The sequence below is a fragment of the Ceratotherium simum genome, chromosome 3 (genome assembly GCF_057802395.1).
Source record: "Ceratotherium simum simum isolate JZ-2026a chromosome 3, ASM5780239v1, whole genome shotgun sequence".
NCBI classification, from domain to species: Eukaryota; Metazoa; Chordata; class Mammalia; order Perissodactyla; family Rhinocerotidae; genus Ceratotherium; species Ceratotherium simum.
In genome coordinates this window covers 29,950,394-29,961,444 of record NC_141902.1, presented here as the reverse complement: position 1 = coordinate 29,961,444, position 11,051 = coordinate 29,950,394, and the positions used below count along the sequence as shown (strand labels likewise).

Here is an 11,051-nt window from a genome sequence, read left to right as displayed (position 1 = left end):
TACACTACTGTTGTGGGTTGATTTGTACTATCACCCAGAGTACCTGTGAGTGTGACCATCTTTGGACACAGGGTGTTTGCAGGTGTAGCCAAGTAAAGATGAAGTCGTAGGTGAATTGGGGGGAATTGGGAGATACTTCTCTCTGTTCTGATAGCCTTAAAGCAGCCTGCCGTCTTACATATTTCTAAAAATTACTTCTTATAAATATTATTCCTTAGGAATTGAGACTCAAGATTATTATAATCTTTGGTTTTAAATGAAACTTTCTCATTTCAAAAGTGAATATTCCTCTCTCCCAAGTGAAAGACAAAATAGACTCAATATCAGTGCGTATAGTCAAATCAAAGTAGGAAAAACAAGAGCTTCTCTCTGAGTTTGACCATAAATAATGAACATCAATAACCAATGAAGGTTCTTTACAATAAAGGCATCACTTAAGAGATCTTTCTGTAATTCACTAGCTGTCTGCACACTCTCCTCATTGCCACCTTCATTTCTTGATTCCTGAATATGTAAAAGAGAGGATTCAGGAAAAGATTGAGAACTACATCAAAGATGGCCAGAAACTTATGCAGGCATATGGAGGGAGATGGCATGTATAGACAAATATCAAAGGGCCAAGGAGCAGGACTACCACACTGACATGAGCTGACAGTGTAGACCAAAACTTTGATGAGGCAGCTGAATAGCATTTCTGAACAGTGAGAATGATGACAATATAGGAAATGATCAGTAAGAAGAAGGAGCCAACAGAGATGAACCCACTGTTGGCTGTGACCATGAACTCTATTCAGTAAGTGTCAGTTTAGACAAGTTTGATGAACCAAGGAAGGTCACAGTGAAAGCTGTCCAACACATTAGGACCACAGAAAGATAAATTTACCACAAAAGCCAATTGAACCACGGAGTGGATATAGCTAGTCATCTAAACAGCCACTAAAAAGAAGATGCACATTCGTGGGCTTGTGATAGTCAGATAGTGGAGAGGCTTACATATGGCAACATATCTATCAAAGGCCATGGCTATGAAGAGCACCATCTCCACACTACCAATGAAATGGATGAAGAAGATCTGAGTGATGCAGCCACTGAAGGAGATGACTTTATGCTTTCTGACAAGGTCATAAATCATCTTAGGAGACATGACAGAAGAAACTCCCAGGTCAATGAAGGGGAGGTTGGCCAACAGAAAGTACATGAGGGAGTGTAAGTGAGGGTCAGAGGTCACAGTAAGCATAATGAGGGAGTTTCCCATCATGCTTGCCACATAAAATGTAGAGGAGCACACAAAGAGGAGAAGTTGGATCTCCCAGGAATTGGTGAGTCCCAGGAACACAAACTCTGACACCACAGAGCAAATTGCTCCATCCATTAGCTTTGTCAGCATTGCTACTTTAAAATGTAAATTATGATGATTATATTAATAAATTAGGAAAGAGTTCAAAGTTATGAAAGCCTATTTCTACTTTAGCAATAAAACTATCCTAATATGCTCATGGCCTCTGAAATGCGATCACAGAGAAATTGGTGGCTGCCATGTGGAGCTGTTCTCTGCCACCAAGTTGTCTCTGCATTTAATACCCTCTGCTTCATCTCAGAGTTGATGCCATGATACTATTCCTGAGATAAAAAATAGTTAACATGATTAACAGGAATTCAACTCCAAACCTTTTTATTGGGTTCAAAATAAATAATTGGCCCCAGTCACATAGAACTAATAACTATCGCAATCCCTTCCAAGCCTATAAACATTCATTCAGCACATAGACCCTTCTCTTCCTTCCTCTCCCCACCTCTGGGAACATATTCAACTTAAATATTACTTACATATTTACCACATCTATGCAGTCTTGCTTTATTATTAATAGCATTTATTTTACTATCACTTACATTATAGTGAACTGACTACAGCTCTAACTCACCAAGTAGACTGTAAACTCTGTGAAGGCAGGGATTACAATTTATTCATATTTGGACTCCCCAAAGCAATGAAAAAGTGATCCACAGAGAAATGCAAGTCCATGAACTATGTGTTACCATTTTTATCATATTAAGCTGAGTTTGTTAGGGAGCAATATCAGGATCAATGCTATTTGGAAGTAGGAAATTAATTAATGGATTTGACAGAGGCAGAAGTTGCACAACAGTACAACAAGGCCCCAGTCAACCCTGCAAGGACTTTTCAGAATTATTCCAAGTGGGCTGTTAACCAGTCATTGGATGCAAACTAATACAGAAAGGGGGAATGGCCTTGGGCATGTTGGCTGTCTTTAGACAAGAACATTCCAAAGAGAGCATAATGATGAGACATGTCAGAAAACAAATATCCCAACAGTTGAGGGAATAAGTTTTTCTATCTATCTGAAAGAGGGGATCTGGTTGGCAGAGCATAGCACACATGACATCCACTTTTAACAATTCGATCTCCTTGATTTATTTGAATTCTGGGAGCAGCTTCTTCAGGACTTTGGTGAATCTCTTATCCTGTGGACATTTTATAAGAAAAACATTAATGGGATGAATTACAATACTGGCTCCTGAAGTAGATAGTCAGACCACAACTGGTACTCATATCCCTCCTTGACAATATTCCTTTCTTGGCAACTCTGCTGGCCTAGATGCCTCACCTGATAAATGACCTAAGCCCTGATGCACACACCAAACCACTGATTACTATGCTCTTCTCAAGGCATGGCTGCTACATATGTCCATTTAGCATCAAAATTGGCTGAGGGAGTTCTAAAAGTCACCTATGCGAATCAACAGGTGCCAAACTGTGTCTTCCCTACCCTTACTGAGTAACAGTAGCCTTAATTCTTCCTAATGATAAATTACCCCTTCCAGGATGGTGATTCCTTTTCTTCCCTATTTGTTCTTGGTGCAAGAAGCCTAAATTTCCTGGGCAATAGCCATAAACCAAAATTTAATGGGACTCTTGTGTAGCTGATTGCAATCTTTTCACTTGTTATTGAAACCAGGACAACTAAACCCATAGTGCCCAGAGTTGAAAGGATGGGAAGCTCAAATCTCCCAACCATACCCTGGTTCCTGTATGTATGCTACTCAATGGGGACACGGCACCAAATAAAAATTATTTATTGTGTATATATACAGTATTCCAGAGAATTCCACCACATTCTCAAAATATCATCTCCAAGCTAGTCATTCAGCTGCAAAGGCAGTAAGCCATTTCATTGCTCTTTTATGCCAGCAGATTCTGGGTGGTGCTGTAGGATGGAGACAGTAGATACAATGGTCATATTCCAACTCCCACATCTCCTTTTCTTTATTGTAGATCCTTGGTATTCTATGATGCTTGTGGGATGCCATGTCTCTATGTGAATTACTCTGTAATTTTAGGAAAACGGTTGCTGTAGAACTACAGCAATTTGTATTGTGATTATGCCCTTGATGCTTGCTATGAACTTCACATCTTATCTCTTATGACCAACAATTTTTCTTTTTTTTTTTTAACCTTTTTTTTTTTTTTGTGAGGAAGATCAGCCCTGAGCTAACATCCATGCTAATCCTCCTCTTTTTGCTGAGGAAGACCAGCTCTGAGCTAACATCTATTGCCAATCCTCATCCTTTTTCTCCCCAAAGCCCCAGTAGATAGTTGTATGTCATAGTTGCACATGCTTCTATGACCAACAATTTTTCTAATTCCATTGTAGTCCAGGTAGTATGGCCCAGGTAGTAGGGCCCTTTGTACAGAGCCTGGAACTACAGAAGAACCTTTTCCAGATCCGGGCTCCAAACAAAGCTGACAGGCTTTCATGTCATCTGGTATATGGGTTGGAGTGGTATTCCTGGATGTAGACTATGCTTCCTCCAGAGAAGTAAGAAACCATACTGTTTTCTGCAGCAACTGCACCATTTTATATTCCCATCATCAGTGTGCAAGGACTCCAGTTTCTCCAGTCTTTCTATCTTCACAAACACTTGTTATCTTTTGTTATTTTCTAAAAGACTTCCCAAAAGGTATGAGGAGATATCTCATTTTGGTTTTGATTTGCATTTCCCTGGTAATTAGTGATATTGATCATCTTTCCATATAACTGTTGGCTATTTGTAAGTCTTCTTTGGAGAAATATATATTCAGATGTTTTGCCTGTTTTTTAATGGGTTTGTTTTTTGCTTTGAGTTGTTTGAGTTCCTTACTTATTTTGGGTATTAATCCCTCATCAGACATATCATGTATAAATATTTTCTACAGTTCTATAGTTTGTCTTTTGACTCTGTGATTGTTTTTGTTTTTGCTGTGCAAAAGTTTTTTAGTTTGATGTAGTCCCACTTTTCTTATTTTGCTTGTGTTGCCTATGTTCTTGGTGTTACATCAGAGAAATCAATGACAAACCCAGTGACGTGAAGTTTTTCTCCTATGTTTCTTCTATGAATTTTAAAGCTCCAGCTCTTACTTCTAAGTCTTTAATCCACTTTCAGTTGATTTTTGTATATGGTGTAAGATAAAGATTCAATATCATTCTTTTGCTTGTGGATATCCAGTTTCTCAATGCCGTTTGTTGAAGAGATTATCCTTTCTCTATTGTGTATTTTTGACACCTTTGTCAAAGATCAATTGACTGTGTGTAAGCAGGTTTATTACTGGGCTATAGAGACTGTTCTTTTGGTCTATATGTCTGTCTTTACACTAGGTACCATACTGTTTTAACTACTGCAGATTTGTAAAATATTTTGTTATTTATTAGTAAATATGATGCCTTCAGCTTTATTCTTCTTTTTCAATATTGCTTTGGCTAATCAGGGTCATTTTTGGTTCCATATGAATTTTAGGATTATTTTTTCTATTTCTGTAAAAAATGCCATTGAAATTTTGGTAGAATCTGTGGATCAAGTTGGGTAATATGGACAATTTAACAGTATTAAAACTTCCAATCCATTATCATGGGATGTATTTCCATTTATTTGTCCCTGCTTTAATTTCTATCAGCATTAATTTGTAGTTTTCCTTCAAGTCTTTTGCTTCCTTTGTTAAATTTTTCCCTAAGTATTTTATTCTTTTTGATGCTGTTACTGTGTTCTCAATTTCCATATTGGATAGTTCACTGCCAGTTTATAGAAACACTTTATAATTACCATTAAGATCCAGCGAACCCACTTCATGGTATATATTCCAAAGAATTGTAATCAGGAGCTCAAAGAGATATATGTGCTCCCATGTGTTTTGCAGCATTATTCACAACAGTCAAGATATGGAAACAACCTAAATATCCATCAGCAGATGAATAGATAAAGAAAATGTTGTAAATACATACAATGGAATATTATTCAGCCTTAAAAAAAAAAAGGAAATCCTGTCATTTGCAAGACTAGGATGAACCTTGAAGACATTGTACTAAGTGAAATAAGGCAGTTATAGAAAAACAAATACTCCATGATTCCACTTACATGAGGTATCTAAAATAGTCAAATTCATAGAAACAGAGAGTAGAATGAGGGTTTCTAGATGCTAGGGGTTGGGAGGAATGAGGAGTTATTAGTCAAAGGGTATAAAGTTTCAAGTCTACAAGATGATAAGCCCTAGAGATCTATTGTACAGTATAGAGTCTATATAGCTAACAATACTATATTATATACTTAAAAATTCGCTAAGAGGGTAGATCTTAAGTGTTCTCGTCACAGAAAAATAATAATAATAAATAAAGAGGGAAGGAGAAAACTTTTGGAAGTGATGAATATGTTTATAACATAGATTGTGGTGATAATTTCATGAGTGCATATTTAATTCCAAACTCATCGAGTTGTGTATATTAAATATGTTCAGCTTTTTGTATGTGCATCATACATTAATAAAGTGCCTTAAAATATATGGGGAGAGTAAAACCTTTGGAAATGGTGAATTAAAGTAGTCATAACTTTAGTCTTTAAGTCTCTTATAAAAGCAGAGTCCACAGAATGAGATTACAATTCAGTTTTTGTGGGTGAGAAGATAAGGCAACAGATCAATGTTTAGGGTCATTTAGATAAAAATTGGTAATCTTCTACTTCCTAACTCTCGTTTGGAGTTACTAACAAATGATGAGTTTAACTTGGAGTTACAGGGAAATAGTGAAATTTGCAGAGAAATATCTCAATCAGATCATCCTAGAAGTTTCTCCACTAGTTTACTTTTCCTGAGATAGGTAGAAAGAACTCAGGACACTATTCGGAATTGTATACAGATGTACAGGAATGGGTGCTGGGGATGCATGCTCCCAAAATGGTTGTTTTTACTGCTGTCAATGCAGCAAACCTTCTAGAAGGTTTTTGTTGCTAGAACCTGAATGAAACTTCACTAGTGACTGTAAAATCCTTTTCTTTTGGAGTTAAGGAAACCAAGGTACAGAGAGGATAAATAGATCTGCTGAAGCTAAGGAACAAGTTGGTAGCAAATCCGGAATCAGTATTTTTGACCTTTGGCTTTCAGGCAGTCCAGGTTATTTCCAATACACTATGCTTCTATTGCTGTGATGGTCCAACATTTCCATCCAGTCTCTAGCCCAGGAAATCATAATATATTAAAGCTACTTTCTTCAGCATTATCCAGAATTCTTCACATTTTATTCCCACTGGACTCAAGTCTTCCACTCCTACTTAATTCTTTGGCTAGAGACTAAAGACGTCTGTGCAAATGTCACTAGAATAACTTCTCTAATATGGAACATGAAGTCATGATTTGACTCACTCGTCTTTCTGTCTTCTATATTTTGTTTGTGAGTTTGTCTGCTTCAATCTCCTTATTGAGTAACAGAATTGATTTATTTCTGGTTTTATTAGAATTCACTCTCTCTGCTTTATCTCTCCATCAAAGACAGTTTCTATCCATCTAACCTACCTGAACCAATATCCAAATCATGATAGAGTCAAACAACCACAGAATTTAGAGCTCTTACTTTTAGAATATTTTTATCCTCTGTCATAAAAAGCACATAGAAAACCTGCATAGTGGAAAAGGCAACTGATTAGCAGCACTGAAATACTGTAGGCACAGTTTCCCTTTTAATATATATTGCTAATGGGCCTAAATGGTAGTCTTATGATCACATCTACATATTTGAAAGAACATATTCATGTATTTACTCATATGAGTTACTTACTGATTAAAGCAAAGGATAAATTGCATTACCAAAGGGACACATCTTATCGATGCTTCTTTTCTGCTGGGTTGGTAGACTCATGACCAGTAAGAAGTGGAACTTCCATAACAGAAGAGCACTGGGTGTCTCATTCTAGGACTCATATCCCTTATCAACCCAGGAAGACCTCATCAACATCTTAGCCAGTCAACCTACATATCTCTGTCATATCACTTGGGCCTTTTTTCCAAGTTCTGAGAATGGAATCTCTCATTATGCCACAGAGTTGAGGAACTTTCCAACCCAGGTCTTAAAAACAACATATTTTCTGCTCAGCATTTTCTTTTCAGCCTAGAGATTGGTTTTAATTTGAATTTCCCTGATTAATAGTGAAGCTGAGCATTATTTATACCGACCGTTTATTTTAAACTCCTTCAATGTCTTAAAATGCAGCAGTTTCTATCTTTTAAAAGTCTCAAAAATGTCTAATGAACGTTTCCTCATTTAATTTTCAAATCTCTTGACTCCTAGGTCAGTGGGAAAGCATTTTTGTAAGTAAGAGATAATCTGACTAGTGTTTTTCCCCTTTGATTTAACTCTTAGAGGTCTAAAGTGGTCACTGTGCTCAACCCAATTATGGCACAGATCATAATAATGGAACTGGTGAAATCAAGAGGTATGAAGAGCATTTCAGGAGGATTCATTCAGACTTAGAAACTGATTCCATCAAAACTTGATGGAAACCAGTTTACCATCTTGCTTGTTCTCTCATTTAGTGAGTTAAATAAATACTTCACACATGATCATATATGAATCACTTTTTTAACTTATTAAAATTACACTTTGAACAATTTTGGAGACCCATCAAGATATGCAAGTGGACTCACCTTCTGGAGCTTATAAACTATGTTTCCTAAGCAATGCACTTCATGGTACATTTAAGCCCAGGCATGTCTCTTTTTGGTTCCCACAGAGAATTCCACGCAGCAGTAAAACTTTACCTTCACTGACACTCTAATCTCTGTTTTGTTTTTCTGCTTTGATGGTTTTTTGTTTGTAGGTGTTCCTGGTTCTTCGAAAAGTTTGGTTCCAATCCTGGTTCTAACGCTGGTTTGCTGATAGGTTATACCTCATTGGTGGCAACAGAGATTATGAATTTGGTTTTATGAACTGACAGTTTGATAATTTCTATTGGGGTGGTGAGGATCTCTCGTGGGTTGAATTGTGTCCCTCCCAAATTCATATGTTGAAGTCCTTACCCCGAGTACTTTAGAATCTGAATTTATTTGGAAATAAGGTCATTGCTGAGGTAATGAGTTAAGTTAAGACGAGGTCATTAGGGTGAATCCTAATCCAATATGACTGGTGTCTTTTTAAAAAGGGGGAAATTTGAGCACAGAGACAGACATGCATAGAGGGAAGACAATGTGAAGAAACACAAGGAGAAGATAGCCCACTACAAATCAAAGAAAGAGACCTGGAACTGATCCTTCCTTCACAGCCCTCAGAAGAAACCAACCCTGCCAACAACTTGATTTTTAATTTCTAGGCTCCAGAACTGTGAGATAATATTGTCTGCTGTTTAAGCCACTCAGTATGTGGTACTTTTTATAGCAGCCCTAGAAAACTAGTACCAGATCTATTCTCTATCAGATGAGAAATGATGGAGAATTTGGTTTGTTAGTTTTCCTTTTGTATAAAAATATGTCTAGATTCCACTGGAAGTAGAAACATTCTTTGAGATCTGATGTTTGTATATGTCTCTACTTTTGATGTTTTGGTAAATCTGATTCAACTTTTGATTTATAAGTGAGGTTGCAAAACTGAATCTCATGGCTTTCGGTGTGACTGTGTTTCTGTAATTGAGAAACCTCTTGCTCTCATTGTGTGAATGTGAAATGTTTTCCTACTGCAAGGAGATATTAATAACTTTCACACATAGCCTCTAAAAATAAAGAAGTTCTGTAAGAATTGGTTTATAGAGATTAATAAATGCTGACATGAATATAACATGTGCCATACTGCAAAAAAATTTTTAAAACTGAACTACAATTTTAAATGTGCTAGCTTTTTCAGAAAAAAAAATCCTAGAAATAACTAGCTGAGAAACATTTTATTATGAGAATACAAATTTACATAATCAAAATAAATTCTTCGACAATTCAGACTGATTTGATAATATTTTTTACAAAACAACCAAAAGCCTTCTCCCTGACCTTACCAATACTGAGTATAAAACAAGCATTTAAAATTACAAAAATGTAAAACTATGTGTTCAATAAATTTGAGTTATACTTGAAAGTTCTGTAGTGTATCCACTTAAACATAATGTCTAATATCTTAGCAATTTTAAAACCCTGGTTTAGTGTTAAATACAGTAATTAGTGGATATACTTTGGATAATTTAAAAATAAGATTGAATATTGAAACATTGGTCATAGTGTGTGTGTATGTGTACATGTGTGTGTGACTTTACTTATATATTTATAGAGTATCTTTATGTTTTGATCAAGTTAGTGAACATGTGCATTTTTGCTTTTTAAGAATAACATTTACTGCCTGTAAGAAAGTGTAAGTAGGATGTGTGTGGCCTTTGGGAGTTAAACTTACTGTGCTCATGAGCTCTGCTGTTTTACTAAAATGATTGTATATGACAGGAAATCTTCAATTATCTTCAAGAACTCTCAGTGAAATAGAAATTAATTATATTGGTTAAAAGTCATAATTAATATGGGTGACTGAGACTATACTAGAAGTAACATGACCAAAAAATATTACTGACTATGCAAGTAGTAGGATCTGGTTTTGTTTATCAAGGAAAAAAGAGGGTACATTTATCTTAAGATAAAATGTTATTTCAGAACATGAAAGAGGATAGTAAAAGACAAAATGGAATGGATATAGAAAGGTATAGATGGTTTTCAGCAAGTGTATTCTATTTGCTTTGGCAATATGCATAACTTCAAATAATGAGTCTGAAAAGAAATAATGTTATATGTTAAAATTATGGCAAAGTTTTCAAAGCTCAGCTTTGATGGTCTTATTTAATAAGCTTAGAAATGCTTTATTATAAATTTTACATTAAAAGAAGACTAGAATTTGGTTTTATCTGTTAGAATGACATAAATTTATCTCAGTGTATTCATTCTGCTCTTAACTAGAAGCAGTACACGTAATTCTCTACCTTCTGTGTAATTTTCTTAGTAAGTAGTGATTCTGTAGGTCACAAAGTTGTTTGTAAATAGATGTTTTTAATAGAAGAGAAAACAAAAGGAAAGAAAAACATAAAATGTCATAAAAATAAATATTGTCACCTGAAACTTTGATTCAGTTCTTCCTGAGGATGGGCAGGGTATATACTGCAATGTATCTTGTTTTCCTTACTTTGGGTCACTGCCAAAAAGTGTGAAAGCCACTGCTATAAGTGACTCCACACTTGCCATTAGGCTATTCTCCCCTCACTCACACTCCACAGCTGAGCTCCTATGACCAAAAGAACAAGTTCTTCAAGACATGAAACTTGTGGAAGAGGCAATTTATAATAATTACAATAGAGCAATATAAAAAGAACAGCAGTAATGTATGGTGATGGTTAGCTAGACTTATTGTGGTGATCATTTTGCATTATATACAAATATCGAATCATTATGTTGTTCACCTGAAACTAATACAATGTTATATGTCAATTATACCTGAATTTAAAAAAAAAAGACAAGAAAAACAAATGAATAAAAGGGACAGCAGTCAGAAAAGTTAAAAGGAGACAGAGCAGCAAGTGAAGGAAAGTGGGAAAAGAAGGAGGAATGATTGGACGAAATAAGAAGGAAGGAAGCCTGAAAGAAGGAAAACACCTTCCTACTCCACACACCATAAGTGGCTGAGGAAAAATGAAGAGGAAGAAATAGGAGGAAAAGGAGAATGAAAATTTAGTGGGTTTGAGTAGCGTAATGCTAATTAGGGAGGAAAATCCCTGTG

At 35.8% G+C, this 11,051-nt stretch overlaps 1 pseudogene; it reads right to left on the bottom strand.

The window, feature by feature from the left end:
* Positions 1-434: 434 nt before the first annotated feature.
* On the bottom strand, positions 435-1,387 carry LOC101394610 (olfactory receptor 4F3/4F16/4F29-like; annotated as a pseudogene).
* Positions 1,388-11,051: the final 9,664 nt, after the last annotated feature.